Source organism: Liolophura sinensis, chromosome 1, assembly GCF_032854445.1.
Source record: "Liolophura sinensis isolate JHLJ2023 chromosome 1, CUHK_Ljap_v2, whole genome shotgun sequence".
In the NCBI taxonomy this organism is placed as follows: domain Eukaryota; kingdom Metazoa; phylum Mollusca; class Polyplacophora; order Chitonida; family Chitonidae; genus Liolophura; species Liolophura sinensis.
In genome coordinates, this window is record NC_088295.1 from 22,986,514 (window position 1) to 23,005,800 (window position 19,287).

At 37.2% G+C, this 19,287-nt stretch overlaps 1 protein-coding gene across 9 annotated transcripts in view; it reads right to left on the reverse strand.

The window, feature by feature from the left end:
- Nucleotides 1-19,287, reverse strand: part of LOC135461548 (unconventional myosin-XV-like) — an 81,793-nt gene that overhangs the window by 53,983 nt on the left and 8,523 nt on the right. For 3 of the 9 annotated variants that reach the window (XM_064738698.1, XM_064738692.1, XM_064738699.1), the window contains exon 1: nt 17,042-18,153. The exons of 1 other annotated variant lie outside the window; for it this stretch is intronic. The gene's annotated coding sequence lies outside the window, so the exon portion shown is untranslated. Of the gene's footprint in view, nt 1-2,582; nt 2,607-2,763; nt 2,788-9,258; nt 9,380-17,041; nt 18,161-19,287 lie in introns of those variants that run through there. 5 more of the 9 variants (XR_010443371.1, XM_064738700.1, XM_064738693.1 and 2 more) reach the window with 4 other exon arrangements.

A 19,287-nucleotide genomic window follows, 5' to 3' on the forward strand; every position in this document is an offset into this window, starting at 1 on the left:
AATGGATGTCACCTCCTGACAGAGGCCTGTGCCCAGCCACAGGACTACATACCTCAGGACATGTATACTACATACTACATATGCCAATACAGGTATGAGCCACTTCTATATTCCTTGGAAGGAACTGTAGTTTGAACATTAAAATATAGAAAGTCAAGAAGTTGGTTTTATTTTCTTTTCTTTGTTCTTCTCTCATGTTAACATTTATTTCCTCACCCACCATTAAAACACACCAATAAAACACACCACAAATACAAGGTGAATCCATGTCAGCTCAGCCATTTTTCCCCCTTTGTTATTGACTGAATTTCACTATATTATTTACACATATTATTATATTCCAATGATATTTTCTTACTTATAATTTTCCATGAAACAAAAAAAATGTACATACTGGGGCAGTACAAGCCCAGAAATAAGGACAACATCCTGCACCTTATAGTATTTTGATAGGGACCAAACTACCATGTAAATAACACTGCTTTTTATGAGGAAAATTTCCCACTTATGTCCCTAACGAACTGAAAAATTACTCCAGGCTTTATGTATATCTAAAATGAATTGTTATACATCTATCAGATATGCGGCACCAAACTGTAATATGAGTAGGTCAGGTAGGACAGATCATCATGACCACATCATCATGAGGAAAGATGCATTCTGTGTTTCCACTTCTTACATGTTTATAATCCATACATGTGGTATATAATTCTTATTAATTTAAGTGTCATTTACTAGTTCAAATGAAAGTTACTACCTGTACCTCTTATAACCCCCAACAAATAGGGTGGTAAGAGCTTATGCAAATAGGTCATGAGATGGCATACAGGAATATACACCTGGTTTTGTTTGCATCGTAAGAGTGCCGAATACACAGAAGGCAAATTACCAATAAACACGTAAACACAGTCAGTCAGATGGAGGTACATGTTATTCCATATACATTACCTCACAGTCATAATATTATGTGTACTTTACACATTACACATCCAAGTTTCAACAATAATTAACATTTATAATACATATTTCAGTGTAAATAAATTGGCAGAAATGTACATTGTAACATAATTTATGGAGAAAAATGTAGGAAAAAGTTGCGCGAAAATGCCCCAAGATACTGGACAATAAATGTGCCTGGTCAGGATTCATTTGAAGCGATAATAAAAGGGCCACAAATTCTCAAAAGTAGCCATTTTAATTGTTGATAGCCATTAAGTGGCTGGTAAACTTTGTACTCCTTCGATATTAACAGCTGTATGTTAAAGGTTGTAAATCTAACTTGCAGATGTTTCAAAACTATGTATGTTATAAGACCAGTTGCTTCAAGCAGTCTTAGGCTTAGATGGAATTCACAATATTGTAATTAAAAACCAGATATTTTTACTCAGGGATTTATATCATCAGCAAATGTCAATAGGCCATATGAAACCAGTGATTAATAACAATGTATATTTAAGTTGGGGCTAAGACAATAATTAAGGTTAACAAAACTGTTTTCCTCGTGATCTGTTACATGAAAAGAATGAAGCATTCTGACATTAAGAATTCTGCATGCGACATTGTTTATCCCATATGTTATGCAGTGGTATGTAAGATTTTTGTTTCTATAAATCACTTACATATACCTCATTAATAACTTCACAAAGGATGATTTATTTCTCAACTCTGACACCTAAAACTTTCTAGCAAGCACATTTTTTCTGATATAAATATATACAAAGAAGTTCCTATACAGTTCCTGATTTGTGTAAACCTTGACATTCTAAATATTTGCAGACACAGAAACACAAGTAAATCTCCATGTATGCATGTATGTAAATGTACTGCATCATGATATATTTGATATGTTTGATCAGTATGCACGTTCCACATTCCAGCTTCATGGTAAACAACTGCTACATTGAATGTGAAATATACAAGCATCTGTTACTAGTAATGTGGAAATAATGGTGACTGGTATCCCTCAACTGCATCTTAAAACAGGTGTACAGACAGGCATGTGCTATCATACCCCCACAGCAGAGCATAAGCAGTGATAAAGAGACCACCATAATATGTCATCACACCTGGCATTTCTACCTGATCCAAACAAGTTTTGCAGGTTTCTGGCTATAATTTACCTGGGACATACTGGAGGAGATTATCTCCATGAAACAGGTGATGCGCATTTCTAACACGACATTAGTTTACTGAAATTATTCGACTTTTAATATGCAGATACAGTAACCCAAGCAGCATCAACTCTGAAGGGCTATAGGTTTAGTCAATGCTCAAATATCTATTCCTTCTCAATAAAGCCCAAAAGTGCCCTGTCAAGTTAAAACAACAAAAGCTAATCAGACCAAATGTCAATGTGATCATAAACATAGTATATTGCAGTTTGCATTACCACACAATTTAGTTTCTCTAATTTCTACAGAACAGTGAAACAATTTGGCATCGACATATCTGCTAACTGTTTTGCTTACATTTGTAGGTGGTGTTCCAGCTACAGTGTATAAAGGATCACAAAGCTGCCCACATGGGGATAAGAAGGAATGCAAGAGCAGCAAACTTCTGTACATGGATAACAATGAACTAACCTGGGGAACTCAAGCACACATTTTGTTAAAACAGCAGCTGAACATTGCTGAAAGAGGTAATATCCAACTAGAATTTCACCTTGACTAGAGGTGTCACACACAGGTCTGACCAAGTATTGAGGTATAATATACAGATGTTACAGGTTCCTCACACTGAGCTGTTCTCCACAGGTAAACGTACAATTAATTCCATATGGTAAAGTTAAGATGTATTTCTATAGGCTATAGCCTCTGAATAAGCAAAGCTGTGCTGACCACTGAGGCATGCAAGCTATAGTAGATCACTGTGCCTTGACCATACCACTATACCTCATACCTGAGAGAACCATAATAGAGGTGCCCATGACTAAGGCTGGGTAGGGGAGGAGAAAGGAGTGACAGGGGGATGTGGTAAGATTACCTGTCACTGGCTTCGCTGTTCCTATCCAGGGGGTGTTAAGGGCTGTGAAAACGAGCCCCAGATATTATTACACCACACATAATACCACAGAGTAAAAAAAACTGTGACCATGTAAACACATGCATAACCCAGAGGTAATATACAACCAGGTAATCTTACATATGCTTTCACAACAATTGCAAATACCAGCAATGTGGCGTGTATGAACAGAGCTAACTCTCCTGATATCACAGTCACACCCAACACCAACCTTCACTTTCTGGAATTTCACAGCTCGTGTATGGTTTTCATGCTTAGGTCTCCAGCTCTCCATTAAAGAACACAAGTTTTCCACTTCAAAATCTACCGAAATTCCTTGAATTCGCTCTTCTTTATTCTGGTATATTCTACCAGGATTTCTTGATTTCAGGGTATTAATGGTTTTATTTGAAACACAAAAACTTGATACTTACATGTACAAGCCTATGAATGAATCTGTATTTAATCCTGTAGTAATTCCAGTCATGATTCTACCAGGTTTACAATGAACACACTCTAATTCTTCAACCTTTTCAACCACCTCTGCAACTTATAAAATGTGAAAATCTGCCTAAAACAAGATAAAGGGTCAATTTTTTCTGCTACTGTACTCGTTATCAGAGGAAGTCTACAACAGGTGAGTTGATGGATTACTCAGACCTTGTGATGTTCTCTACAGGTGGTCAAACTAACATACCTGCCCTCACCACCACTGACTCACTTTTTACTATTTTTTTTCGAAACTCTGTGCAGAGGAGAGTTTAAAGGGTTGATGTTTTAAATTTTCGCTTAATTCATGTGAAGTTCTCTCGAATAGCTTCAGTAAAAATGTGGCATATGTACAAGTATATCAACCTGACATGACATCAAAATGGCTCACAATCATTCATTTGGCAGACCACAACATCACAAAAGTGCTTATATTCATGATTTCTGAACAAAGAGGACGAGAGGAGGGTAGTGTGTGCGGAGAAAGGGGGGGGGGGGCATATATAATGTGGCTTTAATAGCAATATGTATGCAGTTCACCTTTAACTATACATATAAAAAGGCAAGTGTCAAAATGTACTAAAAGGGAAATCTAACAATGATTATACTTCTGTACAAAGATTCTAAACTGTGAAGCCTTGCACTGCTCGATGAGTTCAATATAAATGTATGTATTCACATTTAAAATAGTTCACGTTCATAACTGAGCTCTGGATTTCTGTGTATTTATATATGAAGTCATTTCGCAACACACATGATGTTATACAGACCAGCTACGTGCTTTAAAATGTACACTAAATCACCATTCACTCGACCCATGGAGGTATCACCTTACAAGCATGTGCACTGGGTCTTTGTTCCTGTTTCATTATCATAGGAGCACCAGTCTACCTCTGGTCATCCTGAAATACAGCTAGAGGAGTGCAATCTGCTACTGCCTGTCACAGAGTACACATGGTCATATCCTTGACAGAGGCCATTGAAATGGGTTGAATGAGAACTTGAGGTCACAGGATTGTCACAGCTTCACATAAATGGTGACAACCAAGTAATAAACACCACAAATGGTTTTTTCCATGAGAGATCCTTGGTAGAATAAGCACTAACTCTGGAGTTGTAAATACAGTATATATAAGGTGTTCAGCCCGCCTCAACATTACATCAGATCTGTTAGTGTGTGCCTTGTGTAAATTTTAATGTGCCCCAAGCTTGAGTTATATCAAGTCTTCTCCTCTAGACAAATGTATTTATTTACTTGATTGGTGTTTTTACGCCATACTCAAGAATATTTCACTTATACGACGGTGGCCAGCATTATGGTGGGGGAAATCCACGACAGGTTGCTGGGGATTCCCACGTACGAGCGGAGAGGAAGTCAGCATGAGCTGGACCTAGACAAATTTAATATCCACACTTCTTCTCTTGAAATTAGGTGACACCGATTTATTGTTAAATCTGATGGGCAAGCTCACACTAAATACAAAAATGGCATAAAGGTAAAATTGAAAATCCTATCTTTTTATTTTGTCCTATGTTATAATTTTCCTGATTTTCAATGCTTTTGTAATGGTTTTGGTGCCCTAATGTAAACTGACAGAAGGCCGTATACTAGTCACTGGTAACATGTGTAACCATTTGCTAACTATCACAATGTTACCCTTGTCCTGGTTTTACCCTCTTAGATGCTGTAGTCTTTCATATTATATTTTTACACTGGGGAAACCACTAATCTTTTGCAAGTTACTACTGACCTTTACCATGTGTGACACCCTGACTTGCATGCCATAATGGTGGAAAAGTAGTCATCAAAAAAGAAATTACTGCTCAAACTCTCTCATGAGTGTTGTTGACCACTTATTACCACCTGTTAGTTTAACAAACAAGGAGAGAAGAATCTATAAGTTGCTCTTCAGACTGAACCTGAACCTCATGTGTCATGAGTAGGGATGAAATCCAACACCTAACAACTGAGTCACACACTGTTCTCCTAGATGTATGTGTGTCTGTATGTATGTATGTGTGTCTGTATGTATGTATGTATGTGTGTCTGTATGTATGTATGTGTGTCTGTATGTATGTATGTATGTTTTGGGTTTTTATGTCGTAGTTGACAGTTTTTCAGTCATATGACAATGAGGACTCATTAGGTGTGTGTACATATACTGTGTCTTCTTGTGGCAGACCGAGTTCATGCTGCCAAAGTGCTACTGCCACTTAAGTATCATGCTGGAGACACCAGGCATGACACCCAACCCTGCATGTCACATTATACTGACTCTGCACCAATCAGTCCTGTTTCTCTGCCCTAACCTTTCAGCGCTGATCACCAAGCAAGGCAGCAACAAGTACTATTTGCAAAGTCTTTGGCATGGCACAACCCGAATTTGAACATACATGTAGGTCTCCCGACTTTGAGGCGGATGCTTTAACCATTAGGCCAACGAAGCAATGGTTTCCTAGATGAATGAATGCTTGGGATTTAACGTCATTCTCCTAGATAAATGAATGAATGAATGATTATGGCTTACCACCACATCAGCAATGTTTCAACCATATGGTGGCTATTGATGAAATTGTTAACTGTGTATATAAGTAAATGTGAGGAACTGTTTTGATCACACTGACTAAAATCTCTGGGTGTCCTCAGGGTGAATTCCGTTCATCTCATGTTCTCTTCTTAGCCTATCTCAACGATTCATCAACACCAGTTATCTGTTCCTTATCATACTCCTGGATAAAATCAAATTCTTATGACAAAATATTATTATCATGTACCTGAATTTACTTATCCTTAGTCTGCCTTTTAATGATCTCGCTCACTGATAATAGCCACCTATGATACTGATGCTATCACTAAGCTTCACCTCACGGCTATCACTTATTAATTCAGGTTGAAAATTTCCTCCCCTGGGGAAAAGTTCCCCCAGAAGGTGATAGCTTCTCAAAGCTTTAGATCCTGGTTACTGTTCTCTCTCAGATCACAGCAGACAGATAATACAGTCTGTCCACTCCAGCAGGGGAACAGGGCTTGTACAAATACACTGATATTTCTCTGCCCCCAAATGCAAATATTGACCTTCCTCTTCAGTTGACAATATAAATACACAACTACCCTCATCTGTCCATGAGTGGAAACCTACCTCTTATTATCCACAGTCCACTTTGTCTCAGTTTTAATATTCCAGAAGAACGACTCTTAATGGTAAGAGATAACAGATATATCACAATACACAATAAATCACTTATTTCCTCTACAATCCTATAGTGAAACTGCCACCTCGCCACCCAGGAACAGGCACTTTTTGCAGAACATGTACACACATATATATATATTCATACTTTGACCAAGCCTTGATAGTTACATACACGCAGAATCACCTGATATTAAGGCCCTCCTATAAGTTTAGTCATGTTGCCAAACTCCTGTGTGAAACGCCCAAGCCATAGACCTGAAACTACAGGTACACACCCACATGTCCACAAGACCATAACACACAGCCTAGCAAATTGTCAGCTTTTGACTTCTAAATCTAGGACAACCAACGCCTATTTTTACAAGCCTCCCCCAAGAACAGGTATGCAAACAGTCCTACAGAATCTAGACCATATATGAACAACCTTATCCTTACACAAGGAAAGTGTATACCAAAATTGGGAGATAATAACTTTCCACTGTTGGGCACACCCAAAATCAGTCCTTTGATATTACTACACTTTGCAGTAGTCAAGTTCCCATTAACAAACTCACACATACACATGTACATGTGCCTCTTCTTGAGGTTCCAGGATTCATTTCCTTGATAAATTATGAGTAGAAAGCTGTTCATCTACACTTATATTTATTCCAAGACTAAGAATTTAGAAACCAAACTGTTAGTCTGGCTGCACACAGGTAAATGTCAATACTTGGGCACCCATGAAAAATGTGCTGTATGACATCACAACATTACAATGTTCTCAACAACCTACATGTACAATCTACTATATGATTTTTCAGAATAACCACAACAATTAGATCATTTCAACAGACTGATATCAAAGACTGACACATTAATTCCACTATGCAGCCTCATGGGTGAGAAAAAAAAAGATTTTACTGACTTGAGACACAACAGAAGTACTTTGGTAACAATGGTTTTTCATTGCAAGAAAACAACAGCATAGCCAATGTCCTAATTAAAACTGGCGCTCAATAAAATAGTATTAAGTGCATGATTTACCTGGATGAAATTCGAGCATATAACGTATTCGTCTCTTCGCTTATTGGTAGCTACCAATCCCGACTCTCTTATCACAATCCCACACATTTTAATAAAAACATAGGAGGATTTCTCAGATCATGTGATAGCACATCTCTCCTACAGGATTTTCCTAAGTAATTTTAGAGCTTGATGAAGTGCCCTATATCAGATTATTGAGTATAATCAATAAGCTTCATTTTCCCCTAACTGAATTAAATGTGCATTCTCTTATATACTGAGTTCATTAATATATTATCATTATCCCATAGGCTAAAGAGTAACTGAAAGTATCTGCACATATAAACATTTATTTCAATAACAAATCACAAACACATAGAATTTTTAAGAAGTTCACTATAATTCATTTTATATTTCTTTACTTGATTGGTGTTTTACGCCATACTCAAGATTACTTCAGTTATTCAACAGCAGCCAGCGTTATGGTCAGAGGAATCCGGTCAGAGCACGGGGGGAACCCATGACCATCTGCAGGCTGCTGGAAGAACCTCCTACATATGGCCAGAGAGGAAGCCAGCATGAGCTGGACTTGAACTCACAGCGACTGCATTGATGAGACTATACTGAGTCATTGCGCCTCTCTGGCACGTTGACCACCTCGCCCACGGAGGCCCTCTAATTCATTTTATAAACCGTAATACCAGGCCGTTCTGTTAATCTACTATAGCAGATATGTACACCTAAGTAATTGCTTCATAGTAACTCTTTAACACGACTGTATGAGAAAGATTTAATGTTCTGATGGTAAAATTCTCTACTGAATGGTCATATCACTTCTTCGTCAGTTCTGGAACTACAGGTACAAAGGCAAAAAGTTTTCTGTTATATTAATATATGGCTCCATACATTTTTCATCAACCTATTTATGTATAGTATATGATCAATAAATCACCAGCTCTCACATATGCATGCATGATGTCATAAATACAAAAATCAATCGGACTTGTGCAAAACAGTAACAGATCTGGGATAAACAGGGCAGAGTATACCTGTACTAGAAGTGTCTGGTTGGTGTGCTTACCTCTGCCACATCTACAATGAGTTATAGGCCAGGAATTACAGTGCCTGAAACTGTTACCCAATACAACCCTGCGAATAATACATTGGCAATTGTTGTGTGAAACCACCTTAAATACTTAACCTATACTCGTACCAAGTTCAGCTAGTTAGCAGCTGTATTTGACTGCACATTTCACCTGATTTAGTGATCAAGACATGGATCACGACATCTGGCTCATCACACCTGCGTACAAGTGTACAGGCATGAAGAGTGTATGTTGAATTGAGTGTACTTCAGTCTGAATACCAACAGTATAATCGATCTACAATCTCAGATTTTGTCTTGATCTGGACAAGTAAATTAGACAGCTTCTGTTCATGTATTGCCAAAAAAAATAGACATCTTGTTAAAGGCTCTATCAAATGAAAGCTCATACATAATACTGAAGTTTTTTTTTTTTAAAGCATCATCACAATAAAGAACACTGAAGAATTTAATAAATAAACTTACCTGAAGAACCGTAAGATATTGTTAAATTTGCATAAAAAATCACAGGTAAGTCCTATCACCGTCTCCACATTCTTAGCAATGGTTGGGTTTAAAACAGATTCAATACGTGTGGTGACAAAGTCAAAGAGTAAAGTAGGGCCCCTGTAAATTCCTTCTGTCCACAACGAGGACTAGACTAACTTACCACATGCCCAGTGACATACACTAGTAAACATGTGACTGGCCAGTAGACAAAACAGCTGTGTACAGGTGAGCGGACGTTCCCTTTGAGCAGCTACAAAATTACAGGTGTTACCAGGTGTGTTTTAAAACAGTATCTGGTCAGAAGTGGACAAGCTGGAGCTCTTCCACTGCCCACCGCCACAGGACGGCAGCTTATCGATCCAGCTACAACTACTACAGTAATGGAATAGCCATGTCATTAGTTACAAAACACATGTCTATGTGGTTGGGTGTACCTGTGTGTTACAGCTAATTACTACCACATGTACTTAACCACAGCAACAATTCAGCTACAGTCACTCAGTCTTAACACTTCCATACACAATTTCAAAGAGAAAACCATCAACCCTGATAAGCACAAGGTCACGCTCAGTGTTGAGCCTGTCTTTCCCAGACCTGTCAAAATGGGTGCCTGAATTAGCCTTCAGATCTACAAATTAACTTTGACACGACGAATCAATAGGAGCACAAAGTAAATTAATCTGCTTAATGAATATTCACATTTGCATTCAGCATTTATACATATAGCCTTGAAGACTACATTTTGAAAAGATAAAAACAACTCTTGATAAAAATCTATTCACAGGAGGACCATTTTCAGAGAGCAAAAACAGTTTAAAAACCACAATAATGAAGGTGTATAAATCTAAATGAGCAGATGACAACACTGGAACCGCTATAAACATCAGTTATATCACAGGAAATGCTATAAACTATAGTCTCTCCATCTCGGACATTTCAATCTAGTCAATTGTCATAAAAAGTGTACACCATAAGTTAGGTGTAAAATTCTGACCACCTGTGAAGAACACATGATCAATCAAGTCAGACAGTTATCAGAAAAAACAACAGGACACTTTCCTATAACTTCCTCCCCCCCCCCCCCCCACCAAAAAAAAAAAACGTCTAAAGCTCTAATTTAATGAAAGTAGAGTTGACCTGATGTATGTAATAGCTAAATATTGGATAAAGGTATTATTGAATTCAAGTTATTTGATTAGGTTTGACTTATTTAGTCACTCGTATGTACACATGTATTTTATATATTCTGTATATAAATAACTCTTTCGTGAATGTGTGTATGCATGAGAGATTCAAGGAGGATTGGTCTTGTAACTCACTGATCTCCCTCAGAAAATAAAGTATTATATTATTATTATTATTACTATTATATATTTTATAAACTCAGTAAATACAGATGGGAATAAAGCTTCATGCTTACTGTAATTCTTCAACCTTTTCACGTTTGTTCAAGCACATTCTGAAGGCATTATTCTGCGCTGACCGATACGTTTTGTGAAGCCTTAAAACTGGCAATTCCAAACATGGAGTTATGTCCTACAAAATCAAATTAAAAATAAGCATAAAATGCACTGAAAGTTGCTCTTTCATATGCCAAAAAGTTGAGGAATTTGGGTATATATTTGATTGGTTGTTTATATCATACTTCTGAATATTTCACTCAACTGACCGCTGCAAGGTTAATGGATTCTGTCAGATAGAAAACAGAAACTTGATAAAGACAAGCTTGAAGAAGCCAGTATCATTTGCTAAATGCCAGACAAAAACTCCCTTACAATAGAATCTGGATGTCCAAAATACTCCCTTTCTGACCCCCTAACATTTACAAAAAATATTTCAGCATGAAAATATAACTTAACACTATGAAGATATAACTCATGATGGTAAATCAAATAACTGACTAAAAAAATAGTAATATATGCATACTGAAATACAGAACATTTGGTTCAACATCACCATAATGAAATACGTTTCCAGCTTGCCAAATTTAGCTCTATGCATGAAAAGCATTATTAGAGCATGTACATGGATGTGGTAACAAAGTAATAATCAGACTGTCATTATTAACCATGTAGATATTTAGATGATATAAAAAGATATATGCAAAGTTTCAGGGAAATCAGTGCAGTACTCCAGCGGAAGTTGCATGGACAAAGTCTGCGTACATGGAAATCCATTAATGCCTGAGTACCTGAATGGGAGTAATTATGAAAATAATCATATATACAAGGATTTATGCCAAGTTTCATGCAAATAGGTTCAGTACTTTAGCAAGAGTTGCCTGGAAAAATCTGAATACAGGGAAAAGCACTATTCCGTAAAGTCCTAAATGACGGGTAATTGGGTAATTATGAAAAAATTAACAGACCATCATTAAACTTAGTGTGCACAAGTTCAGATAATAGGCAAGATGTATGGTAAGTTCCATCAAAATTGGCACAGTAGTTTGGGAGGAGATGCATGGACAAAATCGTGTCTGACACTCAGACCAATTGACGACATAATCTGTTCATTTATTCCCCACACAGGCAGCAATAAACGTTTGTCTTGACTGCTTTCATATTTGTCATACGTTTTTAAAGGTACATGTACTTTGATGAAGGTTTACCAACACTGCATGGTAAAACAAAAAAGGAGAGGGGCACAAGGATACGCAACCAATGTTAAATATACACCCAAATCAGTTATTTTTACCCATGCCATGGAACCACGATTTTTGTTCCGAAAAAACAAGCATTGTAGACTTGATGATCAAATGACTGTCACTAATGACTTTTCACAATACTATCTTTTTTTGGTATGTAAAAATCTAACATGAAATGATATTATGACGATCTAAGATCATACAACAATTGAACATGGCTCATCTATTTCACAAGGACATACTCTGTATTTTACCAAAAAGTTTAGCTTTTTCCAACTTGGCTTATTTCTCACTGATTCATCCATTTCTAATTAGAAAAACTCAAGTGTTGGTTTCAAAAGTAATCAGCTTAACGCCTTTATTTGCTTCCGAAAGGGCATTTTTTACATACCAAATTTATTTGATACAAACTATGCTAAGTTTGCTAACACATGTACATGTATATGTGGATCTATTAAAGGGCAGTGGCTTTAATTCCCATACTCCCGGATTAGAGATGACCAGGCTGTTGACTGATGTGTACAGATGAGTGCTACATTAAGCATGAGCTTCAAATACATCATAATGGTAACAGAGAGCAGACAATCAAGCCAGAGGACGAACTCGGCACGATACACAACTTCTGTTTGCATGCAGGTGATCCATTCACAGGACTCAGCATGCTCGTATATACCAGTACAAATACACAGGTAGGTAGTCCGAGCATGATAGCCATGAATGTCCATCTGTCTGTATTCAGTCTTAGAGCACATTCATAGCTCACTCAGCACCAGGCCTCATTCTTCTGACCTCCACAGAAAACCTGTCTAACAACTTATCCCTGCCGGCATTACAGGTGTACAGTGTTGGTAATGCACACCTAGGCCCCGGACACAGGCACGGATTATGCATTCCACTCAAATATAGTTATACCATTTTGACAGCACACACTAAGCTGGCAAAAGCACATATTATTTGGTCAAGGCTTATAGTGCATACCTTTATACATAATAATCCATGATTTGCCTTCATCAAATGGGCATTCTGGTCATAACTTACATGTAATGCAGTGAAGACTGTGAGCAGGTCTTCCCACCTACAAGTCAACCACAAGCTGACTGCAATATGGAGGTAATACAAGAATCCAGGTCTGTTATTCTCAGTGGACGAGGTAAACATGAAGGGTGAATTACAGGAAAAGACCTCTAAAAATTGATGTAGGTGTCACAAAATAAATCACTAAAAACTATGCCTAACTATACTTTCATTGATTTTTTTAGTTTTTTTGCTTAATTTAAAGGCATTCAAACATTTGAATCCTAAGGTGGGATTTATGAACCAAACGATCACAGTTTAGGAACTCTGACGTCATAGGAAGGTTTTCCAAATCTAATCATGACAATGAATGTTGGAATAACTCTTTTTACCCATGAGTAAAAGATTACTGAAATTAAGTTCTCAAACATTTCTTCCGTCTGGTGAACATGAGGAAAAAAAGGCAATGTGACGTCAGAGTTCCTAGATACTGTCAATATGGCTCATAAAGCTCACCATAGTATTCAAATATTTGAATGCATTTCAACACTCATAAAAAAATGTGAAAAAAAAAAAAAAATAAATAAAAGTATTTTTACTCATAATTTTCAGTTGTCTGTATGATGAACCTTGCTTCACATCTTAGTTTTCTTTTACTTTATTGTATTCTGTGGTAATGATTAATATAAGGGTTAGGGTAACCAAACCAAATTAAGGCTTGAACAAATTCCTGAGATGAATACATACATCTTGGTTTTGGTCAAAATAGGTTTTTGCATAATTTAAGAGACAATACTAATATGGCACCAGCTCCATCATGTGTTCCTGCTGTCGTTTCAAAGTGTACTTCAAAAATCAATTCAATTCATTTCATTGCTGTTTAATGCCATACTCAGGAATTTGTCACTTACACGATAGCTTTCATGTTTACGTGTGGAGGTAATTTTCCAGTGTAAATCACAGACAACTGGAAAGTTATTAAAGATCTTTTATACATATGACATACAGACTCTGAGGCCATATTGGTGGAAAACAAGTTGTTTTAAATGCCTTTATATCTCCAGAACAGACCAATGAACACCATAAACCCCTTTAATCACAAAAAGCCTAACCAACGGTGACACTTTGAATCTAGAAATTTCCTGTCAACAGCTGGGATTGAACTCACACATTGTGTGCCTCATGGTTGCAGTCGAACATGACCACACCCTCGTTTCAACGATCAATCAAAAAAAACTCGCACAATTACATAGGTATTTAAACCTATTTCGATTTTTTTCATTAAATGTGTACGCCTACATGACAGAATTCTCAAAAATAGAAAAGATATAATGCATATAGCACAATTAAAGTATACATCGGCTGCCATTGGGTGTACTTGTGCACTGTGTGAATGAAGATATTGCCACATCTCAATGGATCAGCTTAATCAGGGCTCTCATGCAAACTTCACAAGTCACACCTAGATTTTGAGCCCATACAGACTCATATTGTACATTGTGTTCATGTAGATCTGCTCGCATATCCGCAATATCTTCTTGCCATTTAATAAGACTGTCTGAATCAGCAATAATACCCAATTCAACACTTCTGCCTTTAATGACCACCCTAGAATTGACTTCAGACCATTCACTCCACACACACTGAATACAACACTTAAGTCTTAATTACACTACTATTGACAACCACAAATCTGGGATTCAATTCTGCAGCTGACATACATTTTACATGACAGACTACTCCACTGCGTGAAAAACTGTAATGTACCCAATTTGCTCATAATTATTTTATCGTTACACCTTGTAAACCCACTGGTCAAGTCCTAGAACTGATCTATACCAAGTACCAACAGACTGTAGACCCTGTACTGCCCTTACAAGTTAGTCTCTCGACAAGAATCCCAAGCCATTAACTAAAGGGTGTACGTACATCTACTTTCAGGTTTTTAAGTTCTGTTTGGAAAAACAGTTTTCCAAAATAGTGTAGGACATGCAAATCTGTGGCATTATATTTATTACACAATGCAGATTCAGATTCGCATACTGCCTGAAAGGAAGCTAGCATGAGCTGGATTTGATCTCACAGCAACCGCATTGGTGAGAGGCTCACTGTGCCTCACAAATAAAGTAATATACAGCCAAAATTTTACATTATAGATGTAACAGCATTGTTTTTTTTTTTCATACCTAACATGTGCAATCTTGCAATAAGTATGAAACACAAAATATTTAAATACTTTTATTGTCAGTACCATGCATGTTACAAGCAATTACCACCATAAAATATTGTATATTTATATCAATCGTGACAAACAAACTGATCTAAAGTTTGCTCCAGTATTAACTTACAGGGAAGTACATCTTTCCTGTTTTGTGTCCTCATAACAGTACACCAGTCCAGATGTGAACAAATGGCGCTCGATATTGAGTAAGGCTGATTCACCCACTCACTAGCCAACGTGTCAGAAACATGCACCTTACTGAAGTGAATACGGAGGTTGTGCTGTGAAAAGTGCACTGAGTATATACACCTGTAGTTGTATTGAACCTTTATGACCTGCTTTCTGCATGTGGACAGCAAAGCCTCAGTGACTTTAAAACAATTAATAAGTTGAGGAGCACACATGTATTAATTAATGATGGTTCAATTATTCTGGTCATTCCTGGCTTATAGTAGATGTCTGAACTGACATGTCAAAGTCAAGTTTCAGACAACTGTAAAGGCTCCTATATGACAATCAAATCAATCATAAAAGATATATCATTAAGTGCAAGTGGCCTATTAGCGAGCTACCAGGATTATTTTTCAGTGAAGCGTCTTAATTCTCACAAAAAAAAGGTAGTATGGACCGTCAGTGAAGCAGTTATAATATATCCCTACCCCCTCCTCTCCCCAGGTGACAACCTTTACTCTTTATACCTCACAACAGCCTGTAAAACATGGACCACAGTTCTGTGAATAGAACTACTAAACTCCCCTATATACCCAATACTTATCTCATCCCAGTACAGTTCACTGTTCCATAACAACAGAAGAAATACTTTATTGCACCTTAAATTGAACATAACACAGAAAAACTGCAAATGAAAACATAAAAACTAAACAATTCTGAGGTCTTTCTATGCACATAAATGACGGCACCAAATTGTCGAAGATAAAAGCAGCCATGCCATGTTCAAAGTACGATAGCATGATGAAATATTTACGCTAAAGAATGTGGTTGTTGGTCACATGACATGGCAACAATCAATGGCTACCAGTTCAGAGGAAGTACCAAGATGTGCTATTCTTTTGATTGTAAAAGAATTAAGAATGTGCACAAGTCTGTCTGCATGAAGTGAAATGGAAACCCTCCAGAAGAAATCAAACATCTGTATGGTCAATGACCTTAATTATAAAAGCCTCACCCAACCTGTACGTTTCCGGTGCATCAATCAATTTACTTTCCACAGACAAAAAGAATGTACAGAATATATCATTATGAACCAAACAGTTAAGCCCTAAGTTATCCCATGTAACAGTTTCCATAAAAAAAGTTCATGATTCCAACCTCTGCTTTTTCTTTTCTTAAGTTCGTCCCATTTACAATGAGGAGAGTGAGTCATTACTGTAATTAGGTTACTCCCAAATACGATTTCTATTTCTCCTCAACCTAAGGATTAAGCTACTAATCAATAAAACAGTATTCAAATTAGAGCCGTCCCCATTAAAACTACTGTGTTCTCAGTGCCTTGGAGAAGTAAAGGTTTCACAGTAATCAGTAAAATCAATATAAGCCTGCTGTATATCCCTTTGCCTGTATAATCAGAGAGTCCAGGTCATCAGCCACACACGAACCAACCTGTGTGGTTCACTGAACGACACAATTTTGAAACAAGAATTACCTATGTGAGATATGATTGGCACTTGAGTCACCTAACCTGTTATTCATCTAGATCTGTCCATGTTATGTGTGTCAACAGACTGGTCCCCTGAAAAACAACTGTAATACTTAATGCATGGAGGCAATGAAAGAAAACCAGCAATAAAACACAGGAAGCCCTGAACATAAACTGAACGAAGTTCAGATACCCTAAACTTACTCTAACTTATCACACTTACTGTTTTTCTCACGTCGTGGTGCCTTGTCACTGTTAAGGCAGTAAAGCTGTGAGTCGTCAGTTGGTGATTTATGCCAGAATGCAAAAATCATGTAAGACTGAAAACAGGTGCTGTTCCGTCCCAGTGTAGTGAGTTCCCGTGTAGACCTAGCCTGGTAAGGTGAGCCCAGTGTTCAGGACACAGTCTACAGGTAATCCCTGGTTCTGACATTAAGACTCAATCTAAACTGACTACAGTATCAAGTTACCATCAAAACCTCGTACAGCTCTTAAACAGCAGGTTTCCTTGGAAATGGATGACCAGGTAAATAGTCAATCAGCATGCCCGTGCAGGTATGATGTTAACTAGGCCCAGCACAAAACATGTGCTGCTATAAACAGCCTGCAGATAATAGTTGGAGTTTCAGGTAGCGTAGCCTGAGCGCGGCAGTAGTTCAGCTGTAGCCTGGATCACTCTACCAGGTAACAGCACCTCAAGCAGTACACAGGTGTATCAATATCATCTTCAGGCTAATTTACACAACAATAAAAAAAGTGGACTGGCCCAGAGAAAAAGAAGACAGCACTTACAGGATGAGACAGCTCAATGTAAACAGAGGGGTGTTAAATATGAATACGTCGTGACAGTGTAATGAAATGCGTATGCTGTCCTACAGATCACGTACATCTTTACACAGAAAAAAGCAATTGCACAAGAGAGAAAAACAGTTTAGTATCCTTGGTACATCACAAGATTAATGGATATTTTTTTTATAGGGGCAATTATATAATCTATATTTTAGATGGTAAATCAGCTTACAGGTGAAAAAATAGAATTATTTACCAGACGTTCTATAAAGAAAATACACAATATAAAGGTGTTTTGGCAAGGATGATTGTCCTGGCTTACAATAGCATAATACCAGTACTAATGCATCATATGCTCATTATAACACCATGAAAACAATACTGCCACTATAGTGTCACATTAATGTAGTGTTTGTGGCTGTCATAAACTGAAGTTAATTCGGTACAAATATTACCAGAGACTAGTCAGCAGCACGTATGTATTCTATTGTATGAACTAGAAACCTTATATTTATTGACTTATTTATTGAATCACTGGATTGATGTTTTACCAATGCTCAGAAATATTTCACTTATACAATGGTGGCAAGCATTACAGTGGAAGGAAACCTACAACCATCCCCAGGTTGCTGTCAGACCTTTCCACATACGGCCGGAGAGGGAGCCAGCAAGTGCTAGACTTTTAAACCTTATACATACATACATTCACATCCTTTGCTAAATGCAGTTAATCATGTAGTTAAATAGGCACACTTTGCTAGTTAATCCTTATACATGTACATGTTGTGTGTGTGTGTCTGTGTGTGTGTGTGTATATATATATATATGTACATCCTTTCCAATTATGTGGATCATAAATACTGCCCTTGCAGAGAATAATGAACAAGATGCCGAATCCTGCAAAACTACTGATAACCAGCAAGCTAAAGATAATGTGAATTAAGCATGACAAAACAAAATCCACCGTTCTAAACTCTGTATTAACATTTACCTGTCTTAATTCATTTGTTACCTTAGTTATTATGTACACATTGCACCACACCCACTTGCACACCGACAAGTATAGCAATAAAACATAACAGCAAACTGTATTGCAGCTCAGTCAAGTCCACTTTTTCTAAGTCATACACTGACAACACAATCAAGTAAACAAACTATAAACTTTTTTCACCCTGCAAAATACTCAATCTTTGCACCTAAAATTAGTGCCTTTCTAAAACAAAATCAAAACAACATTGGTGCACATCAATACCATGCTTATGAAACATCCAGGATCTTAATTATGACTGGGCACACATAGTTAGACAAATTATAGCCTGAGGCATTACCAGTGTTAGCTGATGGCAAGCTGCATTATTGTGGTTACAGATCATCTGGATTTACTACAATGTTTATTACATGAAAAAAACCTGTAACAGATCAGCTACTGCAAAGATATGAAATAAAATTGAAGAAATGATCACTTCTTCAACAGACATCCCAGGTTATGGACACTGTCAGTTACATGAAAGTAGAACAAGTAGAAAGCACATTTAAGTAGATTCATTTTTTTTCCTAGCCCTGAAACCAAAATTAAACTCAAGCACTGGTACCTAGTTTTAAATAAGAAATGATCAGTGTTCATAATATATCTGAAATTGTCTTTTTGAAATTTTAATGTGAGTCACCTTGCACCAAGTT